The sequence below is a fragment of the Lotus japonicus genome, chromosome 1 (genome assembly GCF_012489685.1).
Source record: "Lotus japonicus ecotype B-129 chromosome 1, LjGifu_v1.2".
NCBI lineage: Eukaryota > Viridiplantae > Streptophyta > Magnoliopsida > Fabales > Fabaceae > Lotus > Lotus japonicus.
Window position 1 is genome coordinate 100,360,910 of NC_080041.1, and position 23,207 is coordinate 100,384,116.

A 23,207-nucleotide genomic window follows, 5' to 3' on the forward strand; every position below is an offset into this window, starting at 1 on the left:
CATGGAGACAAAGGATTCGAGTGTTTTCTTGCGAATGGCTGACATGGAATGGCGTGTTGTCAGCTGATGGGTGACAAGCAGACAGGAGACAAGCCATTCGTAAGCAGGTATGCGAATGCTGTGTTGACAGGCATTCTAATGCTTTATTGCGAATGCATTAAAAATTTAATTTACGAACCCCAGCTATAAAACCAAGCTCTCTGAACCAGATTTCTCCTCAACACCATTTGCAAATTTTTTCCAAAACTTCATACGTTCTAATAGCTCAAAAATCATCAAAGATGGATAAAGTCATTGCTTTTGTGTATTCTGGAGGTAGAGTTTTCAATGGCAACCAAGGTGTCATTTTTGAAGGTCAAGCTAGGCCCATGCATCTCAAATGCAACATCACATTCGACCGCTTGAAGAGGAAAATCCATGAGAAGTTGAAGCTCCAAAGAAACCAAATAATTTCTAGAGTCATTTGCAGATTTATGACTAACTCAAATCCCATATTTTTTTCACCTCTTGAGCTAGTTGATACACAAGACGTGAATGTCATGATGGATGGATTTCGTCAGCAGTCTTCCATGACAACGCTCGAGTTATACGTTGATATTGCTGAAGCTGGAAGTTCATCAATACCGGCCTCAACCAATCCGATAAGTGCGCAGCAGGCATTCGCTCATGAAGTCGGTGGTAGCCGTGGCGTTGAGGAAGTTGTTCATTTGGGTGATGACACAGTGAATATGGATGACGATTATGACTACCATAACACTGATAATGTGGATGGTGAGGAGATTTTATCTTCAGATGATCATGATGAAGATGAAAGATTGGGTGACAGAGGTGACTCGTCCGACTCGGATGAGGGTGGCTCTGACGGCAATCCCGGACCTCTTATTGGATTACCGACGCCGGTGAATGTTTATCCTGAAGCGCATGGTATGTATAGTCACTTTAACTCTTCAGGTATTGTATTCATCCATATATCGTGTCTTGTATAAATCTTCTTTGTTACAGGCGTCCCAACCCCATTTTGGTATGAGTCTCCACACTATTCATATATTAACTGGGAACATCCCGATGAAGAGACAGATTTCTATACTGGCGGGGATGATCATACATCGTGGCAGCTAGGTGATGAATTATATTTAAATCAGTGTTTTGAGACCAAGAAAGATGTCCAGATGGCCCTCAAGCATTATTGTTTTAAGCTAAATATAACTTATATTGTGGCTGAATCCAAACCCACATACTTTGTGGCAAAATGTCCGAATGGGTGCTCTTGGAAGTTGGGCCATGTGTTCTAAAAAAACTAGAATGTGGACGGTAACTAGGTGGGGCGGTCTGCATACGTGCATCAATACGATAGCGTCGCAGGACCATAAGAAGATGACATCCGACTTTATCTGTTCATTCATTCTTGGTATAATGTTTTCTCATGATTATTATTTTGTTACCCTTAAAAATACATAGTAACTTATCATTTTGTTCTAATGTCACAGAGATGGTACGTACCCATCCTACTGTACCTGTTTCTCTTATCCAAGAGAGGATCACTGGTGTGCTCAGGTATAAAGTATCGTACTTTAAAGCCTGGAAAGCGAAGCAGAGAGCGGTTGCACAGATCTTTGGTGATTGGGAAGAGTCATATCACTTGCTCCCTAGATGGCTGAATTATATGCTTCGGTTTTCCCCTGGGTCCTATTACGCCGTATCCACGAGTGACATTATCGACTGTAATGGTAATGTAGTTGTTGGGTCGAAGACATTTAAACGTGTGTTTTGGACCTTCAAACAATGTTGTGATGCTTTCGAGTATTGCAAGCCTGTGATACAGATTGATGGGACATGGCTTTACGGCAAGTATAGTGGAACTTTACTCATCGCAACAACACAGGACGGGAACAACAATGTTTTGCCAATTGCATTTGCAATTGTCGAGGGGGAAAATCTGAGCTCCTGGTCATGGTTTCTACGTTTGATACGTATGAAGGTCACCCAAAAACAGGGTATATGTTTGATATCTGACAGACACGCTGGCATCAAGGCAGCAGTACGCAATCCCGCTAACGGGTGGCAACCACCAAACGCTTATCATGTTTACTGCATCCGCCACATTGCCAGCAATTTTAATCGCACGTTCAAGAATCAGAAGCACAAGCTTGACCTGATCAATATGGGTAAGCCACATGCGTATCTTCATTTATTCAAACTTGAATTGGTTAAATGTCAAGTTGATTGTATTTGTTTTAAAATGTGCAGGTTACGAGCCTTGTCCATATCTTTTTCAGAGACAACTCCGCCGTTTTCGAGGAATAAGTCCAGCTATCCGAGATTGGATTGACCGCATCGACAATCAGACATGGAGTCGAGCATGCGATGATGGTGGGCGTCGATACGACCATATGACAACAAACTTATCTGAGGCCGTTAACAAAGTGTTGAAGGGTGCAAGAAACATGCCTATAACTGCATTGGTGAAATGCACATACGGGAGGATGGTGGATTACTTTGTTCAGAGAGGGCAGGCAGCAGCTCGTGAAAAGGCCGCTGGCCACATATTCTGTAAAAAGGTCATTCCAAGAGCACCCATTCGGACATTTTGCCACAAAGTATGTGGGTTTGGATTCAGCCACAATATAAGTTATATTTAGCTTAAAACAATAATGCTTGAGGGCCATCTGGACATCTTTCTTGGTCTCAAAACACTGATTTAAATATAATTCATCACCTAGCTGCCACGATGTATGATCATCCCCGCCAGTATAGAAATCTGTCTCTTCATCGGGATGTTCCCAGTTAATATATGAATAGTGTGGAGACTCATACCAAAATGGGGTTGGGACGCCTGTAACAAAGAAGATTTATACAAGACACGATATATGGATGAATACAATACCTGAAGAGTTAAAGTGACTATACATACCATGCGCTTCAGGATAAACATTCACCGGCGTCGGTAATCCAATAAGAGGTCCGGGATTGCCGTCAGAGCCACCCTCATCCGAGTCGGACGAGTCACCTCTGTCACCCAATCTTTCATCTTCATCATGATCATCTGAAGATAAAATCTCCTCACCATCCACATTATCAGTGTTATGGTAGTCATAATCGTCATCCATATTCACTGTGTCATCACCCAAATGAACAACTTCCTCAACGCCACGGCTACCACCGACTTCATGAGCGAATGCCTGCTGCGCACTTATCGGATTGGTTGAGGCCGGTATTGATGAACTTCCAGCTTCAGCAATATCAACGTATAACTCGAGCGTTGTCATGGAAGACTGCTGACGAAATCCATCCATCATGACATTCACGTCTTGTGTATCAACTAGCTCAAGAGGTGAAAAAAATATGGGATTTGAGTTAGTCATAAATCTGCAAATGACTCTAGAAATTATTTGGTTTCTTTGGAGCTTCAACTTCTCATGGATTTTCCTCTTCAAGCGGTCGAATGTGATGTTGCATTTGAGATGCATGGGCCTAGCTTGACCTTCAAAAATGACACCTTGGTTGCCATTGAAAACTCTACCTCCAGAATACACAAAAGCAATGACTTTATCCATCTTTGATGATTTTTGAGCTATTAGAACGTATGAAGTTTTGGAAAAAATTTGCAAATGGTGTTGAGGAGAAATCTGGTTCAGAGAGCTTGGTTTTATAGCTGGGGTTCGTAAATTAAATTTTTAATGCATTCGCAATAAAGCATTAGAATGCCTGTCAACACAGCATTCGCATACCTGCTTACGAATGGCTTGTCTCCTGTCTGCTTGTCACCCATCAGCTGACAACACGCCATTCCATGTCAGCCATTCGCAAGAAAACACTCGAATCCTTTGTCTCCATGCAGATTCCCACATGCACGTTAGAAAGGTACAGATTCCACTTTGTCTTATTAGCATTCGCAAGGAATCTTACGAATGCTTACTATTCCTGTCAGCTCACTGAAAAAGCAACTGAAAAAGTATTTTGTCCTATTACCATTCGCAAGATTTCCTTCGAATGCTATAACGTCCATGTCAGAAACTACCCCAGACATCTAAATTCATTTTTTTTCACCCCCTTTTTCCAATTAATATTATTTTTCACGCCATTCAGAAAAAAAGCCTGAATTAGTTGAGCAATTTTAACGAATTAGGGTGTGTTTGTCAGTTGAGTTTTGGAGGGGGGGGGGGCGAAGGGACGGTGGAGACTTATGAGAAGCCCTCCCCTTGGGGAGAGTTTAAAATGAGGGGAAGGCTTTTTGGTATTTCTAAAAACCCTCAAAGGCCCCTCCAAATCCCTCTTTGTTATATTTTTAAATTTCTCAAACTTGGGGGGTTTTGGACTCCCTAACAGGGGAAGGGCTTACCCTCCTTTCCCCTTCTCTTTCCCTTCTCCTCCCCTCCCCTAAAAACTCACAAACACACCCTTAGGAGATTTGGCAAAAAAAAAATGGTGAAGAAGAATGAATGCAACAATCAGAGGCGTTATTATTTTGATCTTTTATCTGGACAAGGGGGGGGGGGGGCGAAGGGACGGGGGAGACTTATGAGAAGCCCTCCCCTTGGGGAGAGTTTAAAATGAGGGGAAGGCTTTTTGGTATTTCTAAAAACCCTCAAAGGCCCCTCCAAATCCCTCTTAGTTATATTTTTTAATTTCTCTAACTTGGGGGGTTTTGGACTCCCTAACAGGGGAAGGGCTTACCCTCCTTTCCCCTTCTCTTTCCCTTCTCCTCCCCTCCCCTAAAAACTCACAAACACAACCTTAGGAGATTTGGCAAAAAAAATGGTGAAGAAGAATGAATGCAACAATCAGAGGCGTTATTATTTTGATCTTTTATCTGGACAGGGGGGGGGGGGGCGAAGGGACGGGGGAGACTTATGAGAAGCTCTCCCCTTGGGGAGAGTTTAAAATGAGGGGAAGGCTTGGTATTTCTAAAAACCCTCAAAGGCCCCTCCAAATCCCTCTTAGTTATATTTTTTAATTTCTCTAACTTGGGGGGTTTTGGACTCCCTAACAGGGGAAGGGCTTACCCTCCTTTCCCCTTCTCTTTCCCTTCTCCTCCCCTCCCCTAAAAACTCACAAACACACCTTTAGGAGATTTGGCAAAAAAAAATTGGTGAAGAAGAATGAATGCAACAATCAGAGGCGTTATTATTTTGATCTTTTATCTGGACAAAATTAAATGATGCTGGACATTCGTGTTATTTAAATGCTAATATATAAAAAACAGTTTGTTCAAATGGGTTTTCTTTTTCCTTTTGGAAGTGGCAAATGGAGAATGGAAGTTGCTTCTAGCCTTCATGACGAATCATGATGTTGGCTTCATTGTGGTTTTTAAACAAGTTTTCAAACACGCACTTATTGTGAAAGATTGATGCATAAAAAAGAAAACAATCCAATTGAAACTTTTCAGAGTATATTTTTAAGAAAATGCTCCAGAGTTGGTTAGTTCCCCGTTTCAGAAAGATTGCATCAAACTTTCACATATGTGGTTTTCAAACAAGTTTCCAAATATGCACTTATTGTGAAAGATTGATGCATAAAAAAGAAAACAATCCAATTGAAACTTTTCAGAGTATATTTTTAAGAACGAGGGCAGAGTTTGTTAGTTCCCCGTTTTAGAAAGATTGCATCAAACTTTCACAGATGTGATCATGTGAACCAGTTTCTAAACATACACTTACTATATAGTTTAGCTTTCTAAAACATCAAACATGTCATAACCTTAAACAACAATTTTTATGGAACAAAGGGAGTATAATCTCAAAGGAAAAAATTGAAACTAAAACTAAAAAATTCAATCCAATTGAAACTATTGTAAATTAGATCGGACGAGATCAGATTTGAATTTTGAGACAAATTTTATTAAATGATAAAATAATAAAACTGATGGGAATATTGGATTAGATGAATTTTTCTTTAAAATTGATTCAATTCAATCTAATCTAATCCGCAAACACTCATACTTACTGGGGAGGAAATTGTAGCTTATTCTTTATTTTATTAATGCCTAAATTAGTGTTATTTATAAATGGCTAATAAGATTTTCTTCTATCAATTGAATTAATAATAAGTAGTTCTCAAGATTGAAGTGTCAATTGCCTGTATTTTTTATTTTTATTTAATTGTTACTAGTACTAAAATAAATTTATATAATTATATTCACTTAACATGTCTTACTTTGCTTATACTGTATATTGTACACAAGCATGCTAATCATATGGAAAGTAATACAACTAACCGATATGTCTACCACTAAATAGTGTATACACATTCTGATACTTTTTTTTTTTTTCTCTTTATCTCTCTTTCGGTTCTATCAAATATCACATCTATAATGTAATTCTCCTTTCTCCCTATCTCTTTCTAGTGGTTAATACCCATTCCATGCACACCAAACTTTATTGTGTATCTAAGCTTGGTTGTTATGTTAAAAAAAAAGAAGCTTGGTTGTTAAAAGAAAAGCTTTCGGGTGTGCCTGCTATTCCTATCTGAAAGTCTGAAAAAAAAAGCAAAAAATTCAACTTAGATCAACTAAATGTATATTTTTTGATATTGTCATAATCGCAACGGCTCCTTATATGTCTAGTATCAAATAGCAAGATCTACATTTTAAAACAAGTTGCATTTGAGGAAACAAATTTTCCTTCCTAATATGATCATAAATTTCACAGTTCAAAATCATTTTGGCTACTTATGCTGCATCATCTTCATGTCATGTAACTGTTATTCATTCCTATTGTCAATCCTAATAATAAATTAATCTCCTGTGTCTTTTATTGAGTTCGCACATATTGCATTGCACCTGTCACTTTGACTAAACCACAGTAGACACTCAATCAGCCTCCAGAGTTGGTTAGTTCCCCCATAGCTCCACATTTTAGTAGATGAGTAGTATGTCACAAACTCAAGTGAATTGGACTATATGAGTTAATTCTCCGGAATAGTAAATAAATACTCTGTTTTTCTCTCAATCCATTACTCCCTCATTTCATAAAAAATTGTTGTTTAAAATCGTGGCACAAAGAGTAAAATGACAATTATTAATAGTACAATATGATTAAAATACTTTTATTTAGTTTTACTAATACTATGTGCGGCTATCAAATTCTACAAGGAATATAAATAAATGTAGTTGATAGAGAATAGTTAGTGTTGGTTAATATGAAAGATGGTCAGTGAGAAAAAATTTATTAAATAGAGATATCAGTGGAAAAATTAGAAAAATATGTCTTGATTTTATAAAATAACAAACATTTTGGAAAATATAAAGAGAGGCTAAAACAACAATTTTTGTGGAATAAATGTAGTATGGCAGACTCACAATGTATCGTGTAGAAGAGCGTTAGCAACACATTTTTTAACACAATCTCACACTTTTTATGATTGGTGTATGTATTTTTAAACTAATTAATATATTTCTCTCGCTTATTATTAATAATTATGTTAACTTTTAAAAAAAATATACATACATGAAGTGAGTGTGTGCAAGGGTGTTCAAAACAATGTTTTTGCTAGTATTTCTCACAACACAAAATCTTATGTCGGTTTGTTACTGCCACAAATTGCAAAATTAAAAAAGAAGAAGATGTAATTGTTGTTTAACCACCACAAATTTTGTGTCAGAAACCACCACAATCCTTGTGTATTGTTTAAGTGTCGACTGAGCTAGGGATCAACCAATGCAATCATTTGGTATTTTGGTTCTGTTTGTTTCTGCGTTAGGAACATTTTAAATGTACATTCACATGAAATATGAGGTAATAGCATAATTAAGTAAATTTTCTTTCTTTTTTTTTCCTACTTTTTGTAAAATAAACTCACACTTATAATTTACAAAAATAAGTCATTCTCTTCAATTTAATATCATTAAACTTTATTGAATCCAATATACTTTTACTAAACTTTTTTTTAAATGTAGTTTTACTAAAATTAATTATACTAAACTCTAATCCTTAGTATATTACTTCATCCGTTTCAAAATAATTGTCCATTTATTGGAAAACAATTTGTTTCATATTGTCGACTAAGAATTCTAATGGAATATTAACTGATATTTTTTCATATAATGTCCCTATGAGAAGAATAAATGAGGGAAAATAAAAATGAAGGATAAAAAAAGAAAGCAAACAATATGTTTTTAAAAGCTAACAATATTCATTGCATTTCTTAATATGTATTTCTTTTCTTTTTAAACAATTATTTTAAAACTAAACAAAAGAAAACGACATTTAACTATGTTTGTCTAGCTTAATACTCAATAAAACCAACTACTTTTTGCGAATGATGGTCTAATTTTAGAAACATTAAAATACTAATAATAATAATACTATCCTAATTATATAAAATAATATCATGCATTAATTATACTCCCCAGCCAAAAAAAATTAACTGTTTAACCAACCAAAATATATGATATATCTGTGTCAGTCAGATATGCATGAGCAAACAAAACTGGTTGGGTGCTTGCACGGATGACGTAGGCACATGATTTTGTTGTCCCACATCTATGCAACGTGGTCACCCTGCCCTGCTACACAAACTCACTTATATCCATTTGGTATTTTACTATTTCCAGCATTTGTTTTTCTATTTCCTCCTTCTTGTTCCATATAATCTCTGCACTTTGTCTAAAGTGGAAGTGAAAGTTATGTAACCAAAATTTGGAAATCTTATAGCATAATCGTTTAGATAAGAGTAGAAAATTTATGTCAATAGCTTTTGAGTTAATTGTAAGATGTTTTAAACTTAATTATTTCCGTATTAGTGTATTAAAAGTTTTTTAAAAGAAAAAAGTTGGAAACAAGAGCTTAAAATAAAAATTAAAAGTTAGTTGTCAAAAAAATATTATCTGAAAATCACATTTTTGTCCAATATTTCCCCCATCATATTTTAGTAGAAAAATGACATTTCCGCCATCTCCCCAACATCTCTACAATAATTCTCTCCAACAACTTTATCAGTCAAACTGTCCCTCTCCACGAAATCACCCATTGTAACAATCTCGTTCACCCAGAATGTTCTCATGGGTCCCCTCCTTGAGATGCTTCTGCTACGTTTAGATGGTCTCATGCAGCTTGATCTCGAACTGTTCATGGGAGTACTCTTATGTGAGCCTTATTTCTTGCATCTTCTTCTTGCAGTACCAGAGTCGAAGTTTAAAGGAGAAGAGTGAGATGACAAATCGGGGAGTCTAGCCCCTTTATTTCCAGTTCTACATTGGGGCTTTGTTCTCAACCTCATTGCTTGGAGGTGAAGATCTCGGAGAATGTGTTGTCGATGGGATACTCGTCAGAGCTGATGAACTTTGCCACGGAGATGAGCTCGTCAGATGGGAGAGGCATGGTGAAGAAGAAGAACTCGTCGAAGGGGAGGAGGAGACGAACTCAAGAACTAGTTGCCTTAATGGAAGAGATCTTAGTACATAGGAAGAAGAAAGCACAATAAAATAAGTAGTTTTTTGAATAAAAGTTACTCAGATTTACTTTTTTTTAGAGCTTCTAATATGTTTTCCTTCAAAAAAAAAAAGTAGCTTTTATTTTTAGGAGTTTTTTAAAAATGTTGTTGGGCCCAACTTTTTCTTTTAATGAGCTCTTAAGTCATAGAAAAGTTGGGTAAAATACTACTCCCTCTATTCCTATATCTATCTATAATATATATAAAAGCAGAGTTTCTGCAGCCTTGGGGGCACAAATGTCCTTCAACAATTTATTTCAATAACTATGAAAGCTGGGCATGGATATTTTTGTAAAAAGTCATTTTATTTCACTCAGATTGAATCTCAGTTGTTGATTCACAATTGTATCAGTTTCATCTTTCATTCTACTTCATCTGAAACGTTGTTCACCTTGAAACCCTTCTCATTCTCTGAGCCGTTTCTCTACTGAAACGTTTTTCACCTTATATCTGAAACCATTCTCCTTCTCTGAGCAGTTTCTCTAGGGTTTCGAATATATAAAATCAGCCAAGGATTCGCATTCTTCCTCAAAGGATTTCATGTATCTGACCATCTCTGCTTCAGTCAAGGATCCGCTGCAGTCAGGATTGACATGGGAATTCACGGCTTCCGCAATCTCCATGTCCGCTTGGCAGTCAGGATTCGCACGAAGAAATATTGGCTTTAAATTGCATCATGTTCTTCTTCCCTTCATTTTCTCTCTAGGGTTCCGAAATTGATAGATTTGGGAGAGAGGCTTTCTGCAATTTTTCAGGTTTCTTTCTTTTTCTCGCATCTGGGATTCCTTCTTCCTCCATACATCCATTCGTTCCCTTCGTTTTTTTTTTTAATTTTCTGATCAGGATGAAGAAGAATTTTGCCAAAACAAATTTGATTTGAATTGTTCTCTGTGATTCGCGCCCTGCAGATTTGGTGCGCCTTTGCTGGGATTATGGGGTTCCAGTTTGTGCATTGATGTCAGTTTGCTCCTACATAAATTATAGAACTAATTTTTTTTTTTTTGAAAGGCTACTGATTTTACATTCTTAGATATTCACTATGTAGGAGAAATGGCTGTTGAAATAGGGTCTGGGCTTCCACACGTAATGTGCAAGGAACAGGATGCGTTAGTGTGAGAATAGCAGATCCTGTATTGTTTCTTGCATAGTGTTTTTTTAATGCCTTTTTATTAAATCAATGCTCTTTGGACTGGCTTCACAAATACTCTTCTATTTTATTTCTAGAAGTATTAAGAAAGAGTGTAATTTAAAAGGGTTTTACTGGGTTTTGATTGTTAGACAAATTGTAGCTGGCTCTTAATTAGAGCTTCTTCTTTGCCTATTTGTTATCCAATTTGTTCATGTCTATGGTCTTAGAGATGGAAGAATTTTGGCTTTCCAAGCACATTACTATTTATCTATCCAGCTATGAACCAGGGCATAGGCACAACCAGAGCATGTAAAACACTTAATTTTGGTAGTACCTGACTACCTGCTCGATTTACTTCAGAATCACCTGCAGCCACTGAGTAGCTTACAAGGTTTCGAACAACATATGGGAGGAGAAAGTTCTAAACCAATGGGAATCTAATTTTACTTCTAAAAAAATGAACAAGTAAGAGTGCTCTGTCTTTGGCTTTGGCTTAATTCGCTGCACCCTTAAATTGCTTCATTTACATTTTATAAATTTCTTTCTTTAATGCACCAAGTTTGTTAATTTTCTTAACATCTAATGTTTGTTATGCAATTGGCTGATCTCATAACATGGGGAGTTTTAACAGGTTAGCACTCTCTATGTTGGGTGTGAGTGTGACCATGTTGGAGATGCAATATTGTCAAAGAAAGTTCTTACGTTACCTGCAACTAATAAATTCCAATGCTTGACATATATCTTTCCTATAGCTGATTAAATTTTATTTCATCCTACTACTTTTTGTCTCCTAATACAAAAATCTGTTGTGTTTTTGGACTCTGAGACTTGCTGTTCTGGGACATTTGTGCACTTGATCTACATTTTCAAATAAATTGATTTAGATTCATACATATGTTTCCTCAAGCAAGCTCTTTCCTGCTCTTTTCCTTCTTAGGTTATTGGTCCAACTACACCTTCTTACATTTATGCCTTTTCTTTCCCCCCCCCCCTTTAACTTTCAAATTTAGCTCCTACCCCTTTCCCATGATCAACCTAAGTTTATACCTCTGTTATACTTATACCTCTGGATTTGGATGCCATGAGGAAGATGTAGCCTTGACTGAAGGCGCAAAGTGTTTGTTAATTACTTGATGGAATATCTAAGTCATTACATGTTCAGTGAAACAAGCGATGTTGATGAAGATGGTGCTAATGCTAATGCTATGGTCTCCTAAAATAAATGAACTTCAACTTGAGAGTCTGTAGTGCATTAGTACCCTCTTTTTTAATGTGCAGGTTCAAATGAGACAGATGCAGCAATTTTTGCATTCACGTAATTTCATGTATTCCTTTCTCAAATTAGTACTTAACATTTGTTGGTATAAACCTAAGAACGAAGAGTATTTTCCATAATGGAGCATCACTGGAAGGACCAGAACCAGGTAATTATAATGTTTATAACTAGCATTAATTATGGATGTGAAAACAAATAACAACTTATGAATATTTTGGTTTGACTGTTTTTTAATTCCTGCTTTTGGTTGTTTGTTCTTATCTCTAAATTTGAATTCTTATTTCTTATCAAAAAACGGATTTTAATGGAATCTTAATGATGAGAAACCTAAGATCTACCAAAAAGTGAATGTAAAGGATTTTAAGCAAATAAGAAGGATTTTAGTGTCAGAAGCCTAATGTCTTGCTTAATTTTTCTCCACCAATTAGAAGTATGCTCACACTGAGATTTCATCTCTCTATCAATTCAATAGTAGAAGTGGAATTGTGGTCAATGTTCGTGAAACTGTCATTACCTTATTGTGGTCATTGCTGACCTTTTGTCCAGACTAGGAGAACCAGATGCACTATTCTCTAAGATTCGTTTATAACAAAATCTATAGTGAATACTTTGATTAACATGAATTTTGTGCCCTTTGCAGTTAATGATGTGATGAGGGTTTCTTTTTCCCCAAAATTAGAATGCAGTTTGGACCGGTATGAAGCTTTCTATTAAATTTACAAACTCATCTATGAGAGATTAATTAGTTGTTTGCCTCCTTTGTGTATGAAGGAGATTCACTTATGTTTTATTACTAGGCTTATAAATTGCCAAAAGGTCACATCTTAGTTCTTATGATCAATTTTTTTTAATGTTTTCAGAACACTGGGATTTCTGACTCTTTTCACTGGTGAGACAAGCGAAATTCACGTAGAAGTCGAAGAACAAATGGACACCAATGTGACAGTGGAGAGAAAAACATTCTGGACACCAATGTCCTTTTCATTGATGAGGTGATCATACCTGACAGAATGTTTTTCTTTTCTCAATCGAGCTCTAGAGAATGTGATGGGTCTATTAGTTGTTGTTGGGGTATGAAAGTGTTTTAGGAGTGAATGAATGTTTGTTTAAAGAGATTTTTATAATTCTTAGAAGCCATACTTTGAGATATTTCTATACATGGGGCATGATATTAATAGGGCAAAGTTTTCAGCCATCTATTGTCTCTTCAACAGCTTCAAGAGACAGCACAACATGTGTTCTCTGTATAACGATCCAAAGTGTAATACATCTATTATAATTTCACACACTATGTGTATTCAAGTCACCAACAAGGAGGAATTAAACATTAATTATCAGTTCTTACTTCTTATATACCATTTTTTTTGGGTCCATTTTTATTTCTTCTTATATATTCACCCGTTCCATTATGCACATTATGTCTATAAAGTGTCATCGACTCTACAAATTTTCAAAATGGAGAGTTATCTTTCTCTTCTTGATTGATTTAAATTTAAAAAGTATATAAAGGTCACCAAAATCTACAAATATTCAAAGTAGAGAGCTATCTTTCTCCCCTTGATTTTTAAATTTTGAAAAAATAAAGTAAATTGCACACGAGCACAACTACCATGTTTTTATTGATTTTTTTTATCTACACAAAACTGTAAATTCATTTAAAAAAAATTTGAAACAAATGGATAATTTTTTTTTGAAGGTAAGTTTTTTTTATCATTACCTATTATTTATTGTCTCACTTTAAAAAAAATTAATTTTAATTCATTCAATATAAATAATAAATTCTTGACATAAATAGTGCAGCTAATGGAATCCAAGTGTTTTCTTTTATTGATGCTCCGATGGATTGACTGATTGAGGTATACAAAGAATTGATCTGTGCACATCCACAAAATTAAGTGATTTAAGAATGTGATTTAATGATTGTGTAAAACTTATTTACACTATCAGTGCATATACATTAATCTCTTCTTATTAAATTAGAATTTATACTAAAAATTTAAGTGATGAGAGTCTAAAAGTTAATCCTCCATCATGTGCATTTTTAAAAGTTAATACTTATCCATTAATTCGTTCTTGAATAATAGCTAACGTGAGAAGAGTTAGAGGACATATAGGTTGGGGTGAGGAGATCCAATGATCAATCTAGAGAGAGCAATTTATATTTCCGATGTAAAAAAAAATCCATTAAATCAAATTGCAATTTGTAAGCTTTTGTTATTTAATTTTAAGTTAATTAAGGAAAGGAATATAATGCACCACAATAATTGCTTAGATCCTAAAAATTATCTAACAATTCACATAAGTGACGTTATCCATTAATGTTGTTTATTATTTACTTTTTATATTAAAAAAAAAAACAGTAAACCACCCTTCCTATCCCTCTTCGTTTTTTTGAACGTCTCTCAAGCTGTTACATAGTTTTGAGTTTTAACTACAACATTACCGGCTGGTGGTTAATTTTACATTATTTTAATGAATTAATACTCTTATATCAAGTTAAAAAAATACTCTTATATCAATTACTTTCTTGAACATTCAGTTCCCTTATATCCTTCCTTCCTCATAGAACATAGATAACTTAGTTAACGTTGCATAATTTTTTTTCCACAGTACTAACATTATTAATTCTAATTGATAGAATTACTAATTAAATAATAATAAATATTGATATTAATTCTTAAAAGCTAACATTGGTGGTTTTAAATTTTAATAAACTTTTCACTATCCTTTCCCTTGAAATTCTATTTGACGGTTTCAGTCTTCCCATTGTCCCATCAATGTCATGTTATATCTGTATTCAATTTACCTCGATTTTAAATGGGTTTATTATCATATAAGTTAGGAAATTCATACACATAATTAGATTTGATAAAGAGGGTTATTAATTAAATAATACTTAATATTAATATTAATCCTTAAAAGTTGAATGGTGGAATAAATATTAAATATGTCATCAATGCAAAATTAACTTTCCCAGTTTCCACTATCTCTTTTCCTTGAAACTATATAAATATTAAATTAAATGTTTTTAATTGTATTGAAATTTTAATTATCTACTTCCATTCTTTTTCTAGAATCTTTTTAAAAAAAATCAAAAGATTCATACAAAGGGAAGGAAGGGAAGAAAACTGAAAAACCAAAAAAAATAAATAAAAACAACAGCCTGGCCAGATTTTTTTAGACTGTTTATTACCATTTAGTTTATATGAGTTAGAAAATTTCATAAGACACAATTCATTAGTTTTGATTTAGATAACTACATTTAATTAGTAAATAATTAATGTTAATATTAATTGACAAAACTTAAAGGTGGTGGTTTTAATATCAGGTATGATATCACTCAAAAAAAAAAATTCCACAAACTCTTTTCCCCCACAACTATATAATTTAGTATTAATGACCATTCAAAATGTGCATTTCACATAGTCTCTGTTGAGGTATTTGCCTTGAATTTCACAAAGGCACAATCGTTTAGTCACTTTGCGGGTGGATCCACCTTGAAGGAGAATTGCGCTCATAAAGATTCCATAAATTATACTAATACTCCCTCCGTTCCTGATCTTTTGTTGTTTAAGGTTATGCACATTGTTTAAGAGTGCAATCATTGATATATTTGTTGACATAAGCACCCCTATTTAATGTTCTCTTATAGTGAAGAGAGAGAATTATAGTTATTGGTTAAGAAATTTGTTATGATTTTGATTGGTGAAAATAAGAGGTGGTAGGTGAGAGGTATAGTATTAAATGAGGGTATATATGGAATAAATTGAGAAAAAATGCATTGGATTTGTAAAACAACAAAAGTTTTGGAATTTAGGCCAAAAGTTAAAACAACAAAGGATTAGGAACGGAGGGAGTACTATTTTATAGTAATTGTTTATTAGGTACTAATATATATTGTACTAACATTATAATTTATCCTACAATATTATATTCCCCCACATAAAATTTTATGATAAAATTGGAGTTTTGAAAAATAAATCACATGTACATATTGTTCGACAAGATAAAACTTCTGGATCCATCACTGAATACAGATGGGCAAGCTTAGAATGTTTAAATGTGATATAACTTTTATTTGAATAGGCAATGATTTCTTCTTTATTTCCGTCATAATTTATATCAATTTGTCGATGCATGATATCCCGAACTTTGAACAAGATATCTGATACTGCTACTGGAAAAATCGAATAGAAGATTAAAGTTAGTGTATTTCGTTTTTGAGAAACAAATGTTTTTGAAAATACTTCTTTTATTTCAAGAATTTCATCGGGGCATTCATGATTCTCAGTTATATTCTTGATGTGATTATTTCAGTTACAAAACTAAATAAATATTTTCCGATGACAATTATTAGCTCATATATATTACTTCACCTCTTTGTAATTAACTATAAAATTATTGTATATAAAAAATTGAAAAATGGAACATTTACATATCAAGTGGCAAAAAAATTGTGTCTCGACAAAAAAAAAAAAAACCAAACACATGCGTGATGAAAAAAACTTACAAATTTATGATTTATGATATAAACTATTCAATAAATATAAAAATAATATTAATTCAACAGTTAAAACAACAAGTACAAAAGATAAAAACAAAATAGCAACTAATTCATGCATTCTTAGATCTAAAATAAATTTAGCTCTTATAATCAATAAAATATATTTAAAACAAGCACAAATTTCAAAAAAAAAACCCACAAAACCCTAAAATGAATATCCCGTGCATCGCACGGGTAAAAAGTACTAGTATAAGTCATAAATACATAATTCGCACAATGGTGTAAATTCCCAAGTGTTGAATGATGATAAATATTGTAGTCTGGAATTGAATCTCAACTCTTGTAAATGAAAAAAAAATTCACCCTTTATCATTTTGTGCGCTGATACTTGGATAATGAGTAGTCTCACGGCTACCAACCGTGGGATATACATTATCAAGGGAAAAAAGAAGAAGCAACTCTTTAAAACTATTACCTTTGTTTCTTATTTTAATTGGACGGACGCATTTTATTTAATTGATATTTTTATCTTTCTGTTATTTTAAGCATTAAAGATTGATTTAAGGATAATTTTAAAAAGTTAATTTGACGGTAAAAAGAGAATTTCAGTAAAAAGAGAATTTCATTAAACTGGCTGCGGCGAAATATCCGAAGCAATAAAGAATTGAATACAAGAGGGGCACAACCCAACCAAGTCTCATTCTGAGAAATTAAAGTTAATATAAACTGAGAACAAATCTAAACCGCAAACTATATTAATCACATTTCTTAAACTGTGAAATAGTTTTATATTAACTTTGTTCCTATTTAACTGTTTATTTTGAATAAAAAATATTTATTTTTATATATCTGTTAATAACATTAACTTTGCTATTTAATATTATATGTGTTTTTTTTTCTAAACAGTTAAATAGGAATGAAGATCGTAAAAAAAAAAAATGAAGATAATAATAAGAACAAACTTACAAAAGCAAAGCAGTACTATATGCGTATATTTTCAACGATGTCTTTAATTTTTCATTGATGCCCCGGACTTTAAGCAATTTAGTCTAGTCTTGGCATCGTTCCTTTTTCGTTTGTCAAATTTAAAAGGTCCACATTTATTCTTTTTAGAAAGTGGACAGGTATAATTAATGTGCGGCGTTAAAGTAAAACAGAAAAACTGTATTTTTCAAGAAAGGCAGAAAAGGACACCCTATCGAATGACGTTTTGGGACATACTATCACTATATTAACTGGGTTCATGGAATCATGGTTTATGGTTTAGGATGATTCAAAGAAAGATTAATTTAATAATAATACTAATAATTAACATTTGCTTATAAAAAATACTAGGTTCATGGAATCATGGTTTAGGGTGGTTTGGGTTTATGCAAATTTAGCATGATTAATTTTTTTGGTTACAAAAATAAATTTTAAAGACTACTAAAACATAAAGACAAATGGATTTGACGACAAAGGATAGAGAAAGACGCTACACACGATTGATTTTACTTGGTTTGATTTATAAAAATAAAATTTAGCAAGTTTGAACAAACGATCCAATTAAATTGTGTTTGATTTATTTTGAGAAAAAAATTGACCATTAATTTTTTAATTTTTATCCACACATTATATAATCTTTTATGTATTAAATTTTGAATTTTAGAGTCTTGTTTTTAAATAATAATCTTACCCAATAGTCAATCAATTACAAAGGTTAATATCTCTTTTAATTATATTATACTTTTATAATTATTTTTTGGTGAATAATTATAATAGCTTCACATAACATATTAGTTTTTATATCTAAAATATGATAATAAAATTGAATAATATATATAACTAAAAACACTAGACAACTAAGAAGTCACAATTAAAATAATTCAAAAAAGATAATAGTAGAAAAGAGTTATAAATAATAAAATTTGACAATTCCTCTTGTAGTTAGCCAAAAAATAATAAAATTTGAAAGGCTTAATATAAACCCCAAATAATAATAAAAAACTAATTGAGTAAATTTGGTTAAAAAATAAATTTGAGAACCGGTCGATCATACTTATTTTGTTTCAGGTTTAATGTAAAGTGAACTAATTGATCCAAACAAATCCGAATTAATTGGTTTGGATCATCATGTTCATTGGCTCGATTTAGGCTATGTTTGACATGCAATTTCAGCTAGTTTATAGCTTATTTGACTAGCTTAAAACTTATTTGACTAGCTTAAAAGCTCTATAAAAGTGTTTGGTGAATGAGCTTATTTCAGTAGCTTAAAGCTTTAAGCTATAAGCTATCTGAGGTAGCTTAGAGCTTAAAGCTTATAGATTATTGAATTTATTGTCATTTTTATCCTTACTATTTTATTAAAATTTCACCATATAGGTATTAATGTTAAAATAAAATAAGTAAAAGTTAATATTATATTTTTAAGATGATTTTTTTTTGTTCCTTCGAAAAACTATTTTTAAGATGATAAATAAATTGAGTCAAATTAAAATATTTAAAGTTATAATAATTTTAATATTAATATCCTATAGGTATTAATGTGAAAATAAAGTAATGTTAAATATACAAATAATTATACAAGTATGTCCTTTTATGTCATTTTACAATTTCAGCTTGTTCAACAGCTAATTTTACCAAACACTTTTGTTACAATTACGTAGCTTTTCAGCTTTCAGCTAACTTATCAACTTTAAGCTATGAGCTAGCTTTTCAGCTATCAGCTAGCTTTTCAGCTTTCAGCTAGCTTATCAGCTAAACGTGCCAAACATAGCCTTAAATTGATGAATACCCTACAACCAACACATAAATATTTATTGTTTACAAACTGATGACTAAAAAGTACTCCCTCCATTCCCAAAACGGTTATTATTTAATTTTATGCACACAATTAAAGAGTTCATTAATTGATATATGATTTTTTTTTGATACATCGGAAAATTAAACAGACAAGAAACAAAAACTACAAAGCTAACAAATCTGTAGCCAGAATCGGATGAAGCTCTTGAGGAGGGCTCTCAAGACGAGTTAGGGGGCAAAGGAGGCTATCTCCAAGTCCTGCGAGGCAATCAGCTGCTGCATTCGCCTCTCTAGGGACATAAGCAAGAGTAACAGTCCAATCCCGATCCAGGAGAAGACGAATATCCAGGAGCTCAGACGCCAAGGCATGAAACTGATACCGATCATTCTCCAAAGCTTCCACAATATCCAAACAATCAACTTCGCAAGTAGCTCTCCTAATATTAGCATTCCACAACAGTGTTAGACCATGCTTTAGAGCTGCAATCTCCGCCCGAAGAGCATCTCCTCCGAGGCTACCTGCATAGAAACCGGATATCCAAGCACCATGGGCATCCCGAACAATGCCACCCATTCCCATTCGATCATACATGACTCTTATTTAAGAGAAACAGTAATAATAATGATTGGTTAAATACTTAAGTAAATTGTGAGAATTTTAATAGGTGAAAATTGGAGGCGGTAGGTGAAAGATATATAAATGAGGATATAGATGTAAGAAAATGTGATAAATAGACTTAAATTTTTAAAATAAAAACAATTTTTTAAAAATAAGTAAAACACTTGAAAATGTGCTAAATAGTCTTGAGTAACTATTTTGGAAATGAGGGATTTTTTTTTTATACATCGGAAAAAGGATTATTATGTTTTCATTTATACTTTCGGTTATAGTTCCAAAAAAATTATTCCTTCATTTAATAAATTTTTAAAATTAGTTAATATATTTGTCTTACTTATCCCCTCTATTTAACCAGTTATTATTTCCTTTTATTAGTCAATGTGAGTATTAATATGGGTCAGTTATATGAAATTAAGTTACACAGCTAAAATTGATTATTAATTTATTATGGATTAAAGGTCTATGCATCTCAGTGTTAAGTTTGTTTACATAGACATATAATTGAATTTAACCAAATTAGAAAATATATATTTTATTTTAATTAATGTGTAAAACACATGTAACAATTTCTTCTACGTAAGATATTGATGTTGCAATTTGTTGTTAGTGTAAAATTGCTTTAGACAAATTGTGTATATCTATTAAACTATTATACTTTCATTTCTATCTTTATTTAATAACTATATTTAAGACTACTTAATAAATTTATCTTACTCATCACATCTTAATTTAACTAATTATTATTATTTTTATTAATTAATATGAGTATTGATATGAGTTATTTATGAGGAAATAAATTACTTTCTCCATCAGTTACTATTTATTAAGTTCATTTTAAAAAATATTTATTAAGTTACGCTTATTTAATTATCTAGAATTAAGAAAGTTACTGTTACTAGAAATAAAATTGTCAATTTTTTAATTAACTTTCTTAAATGAATTAAGGAATATTTGTACCAAAAAAATTAAAGGAATATGCACCGTTAGTGTAAAATAAATTTGGCAAACTTTTGCTTGTTGTTTGGCGAGGGAGGGTTATAATGTTGTTTCTCTCACAACAATAAATGAATGTCAAGTGGATGTTTGTGCCATGTCATTTAAACATTTAAAATTTTTAAATTAGTCCTCAAACTATTTATATTATAAATTTTACAATAAAAAAATACATTTATGTTTTCATAAAATGTTTTTTTTCTGGTTGAAATTGATTTTACCTTTATTAAAATTAACTGAAACATTTCAAGTTTGATTTTCCCAAAATCTCTTAATCTACTCCTTCCGCCACTCTTCCTCTTTCTTCATGCTTTAACCCAAAAATCAAAATGAAATGTATAATGTATAATTGAGAGAGTTGAATTTTCATGGTTATAACACCCTAGTTATTGTTGATTTGGCATTCTTCTGGAATTAGAAAGCCAGAGTCAAGCACAATACATTTATTAAAGGTTTAACACGTTCACCCCTCTTCCCCCTTTGTCCTCCACTTTCCCCATCATCCATCTCCCTCACGTTCATCCCAAAAACCCAGATAGTGCTCTTGCTGCAGCCTTGCACCACTTAGATCCCCGCCGAAAAACGCACCGCCTTAGAAATTGGGAGATCTATACTCAACCACAAAAGCTAGCTCAAGAGTTGAGGTTTGCACTACCCTTATAAAGGCTATCTATGCTCTATCTCTAGCAATGTGGGACTTCTAACACACCCCCTCACGCCCAGTGTAGAACATCTAGAGCATGGAATGAAACAGGTGACCCAAATATGGGAGGTCTTCACAACAAATGGATCTAGGATAGGTTCTGATAACAATTTAGAAATTGGGAGACCTATACTCAACCACAAGAGCTAGCTTTTGGGTTGAGTTAGGCCTCCTTCATGCGAACCCATATCTCAAACCATCGGAAAAACGAACCCATGTCCTTGCATCAAAACCAAGTCTATTTGCAGAGATTCGTCTGTTTTTTGGCCTCGAAGATCTTGGATTTGGACTTGCTTGCTTGTTTCGATCTTCGATTTGTTCTTGATGATGGTGGCTCGAAGGAGTTGCAGACCCTAAAGAAGAAGAAGAAATGGATTTCTAATAGTTTTTGTTCCTATTTCTTCAACCTGGGTTTTGTTTTTAGGGGACAATAAAGACTGAGGTTGACTAGTGGCTCTTGTTTATTAATGGCTCTAGTTTTGGAGGAAGGGAGGGACTGAGAGGAATTTCTCAACGGCGTCACTGTTATTTACTGACGATGAGGGGCGGCACAAGAAAAAGATGAACACGGGTTATGATATTTACCAGAACAAAACTTATCACCAAATTAATTTATGATCATGTTATGTCAAATTGACAGATTATGTTTGAGTTTTGTAAATTATAAAATAAAAAAAATAATTTAAATGATTGTAGGATTAAAATGTGAAAATGTAGAAGTATAGGACTACAATTCGAAATTTAAAACTTACAAGGAAAACACATGACTATGACAGTACACTAGGCATCATTGCATTGGTTAATAAAAGGGGGCATGACTGTTGTTTAAAACACAACTAACATTTTTAAGTTTGCCAATAAATTTTATACAGTCATTCAATTGAATTCCACCACATCATAAAAATTATATTTATTTTAATTAAAATATAAAATAAAATTTATTATTCCTCCTACGTGACATGTTGTAATTAGTTGTCAGTGTAAAATTGTTTTACACCGACCGTGCATATCCATTACACTTTTCTTAAATTATCTTTATTTAAAAATTTGCAACTTTCTATTTCAACTTTCAATTAGTTAAATTTGTGAAGTGGGTACACACACTCTTACACAAACACACTCATTGCGATTGATTTATTTTTAAAATAGTCAATGTATCTTCTCTCTTTTATTAAAAACGCGGTTAACTTCTGCAAAAATTAACCAACCACATGAAGTGTGTTCAAGATAGTGTATTGCTTTATTTTATTTTAATTTTTTTTCAAAATATCATTATCATTTTTATATTAAATGAGTGTAAATTTGAAAAAAAAAATTAAAGACTTCATTGATATTGTTCCAGAATAATAACTCAAGTGGTAAGAGTAATGAGACATATGTGTTGGGGTTAGTTAGACTTCTTAAACATTTAGTTCGGAGTTCGATTCCCAAGTAGTGTGTGTGAAAAAATATGTGTTGGAATAGACATTATAACTTAACGTGATCTTTAAGTATTATTGAAGTAATCTCATAACTGTCACATCACTTTGAAATATTAGTTTCATGACTGTTGGTTCTTAACAAACAAAATATAACGTCTTATGACAGTAGTAGTTTTTTTAATAGGTAAATGTTAGTTGTTAGTAAATTAGTCATTCTTAGGGTTCGAATCCTGGACTCTTCACCCTTCACTCTTCATCTCATCTAACCATGGACGGATCCATGTTAATTTTAGTTGTATATTATTAGTGGTAACTTTTAATACATAGTAATAGTCATGAAGTCAGAGATAGA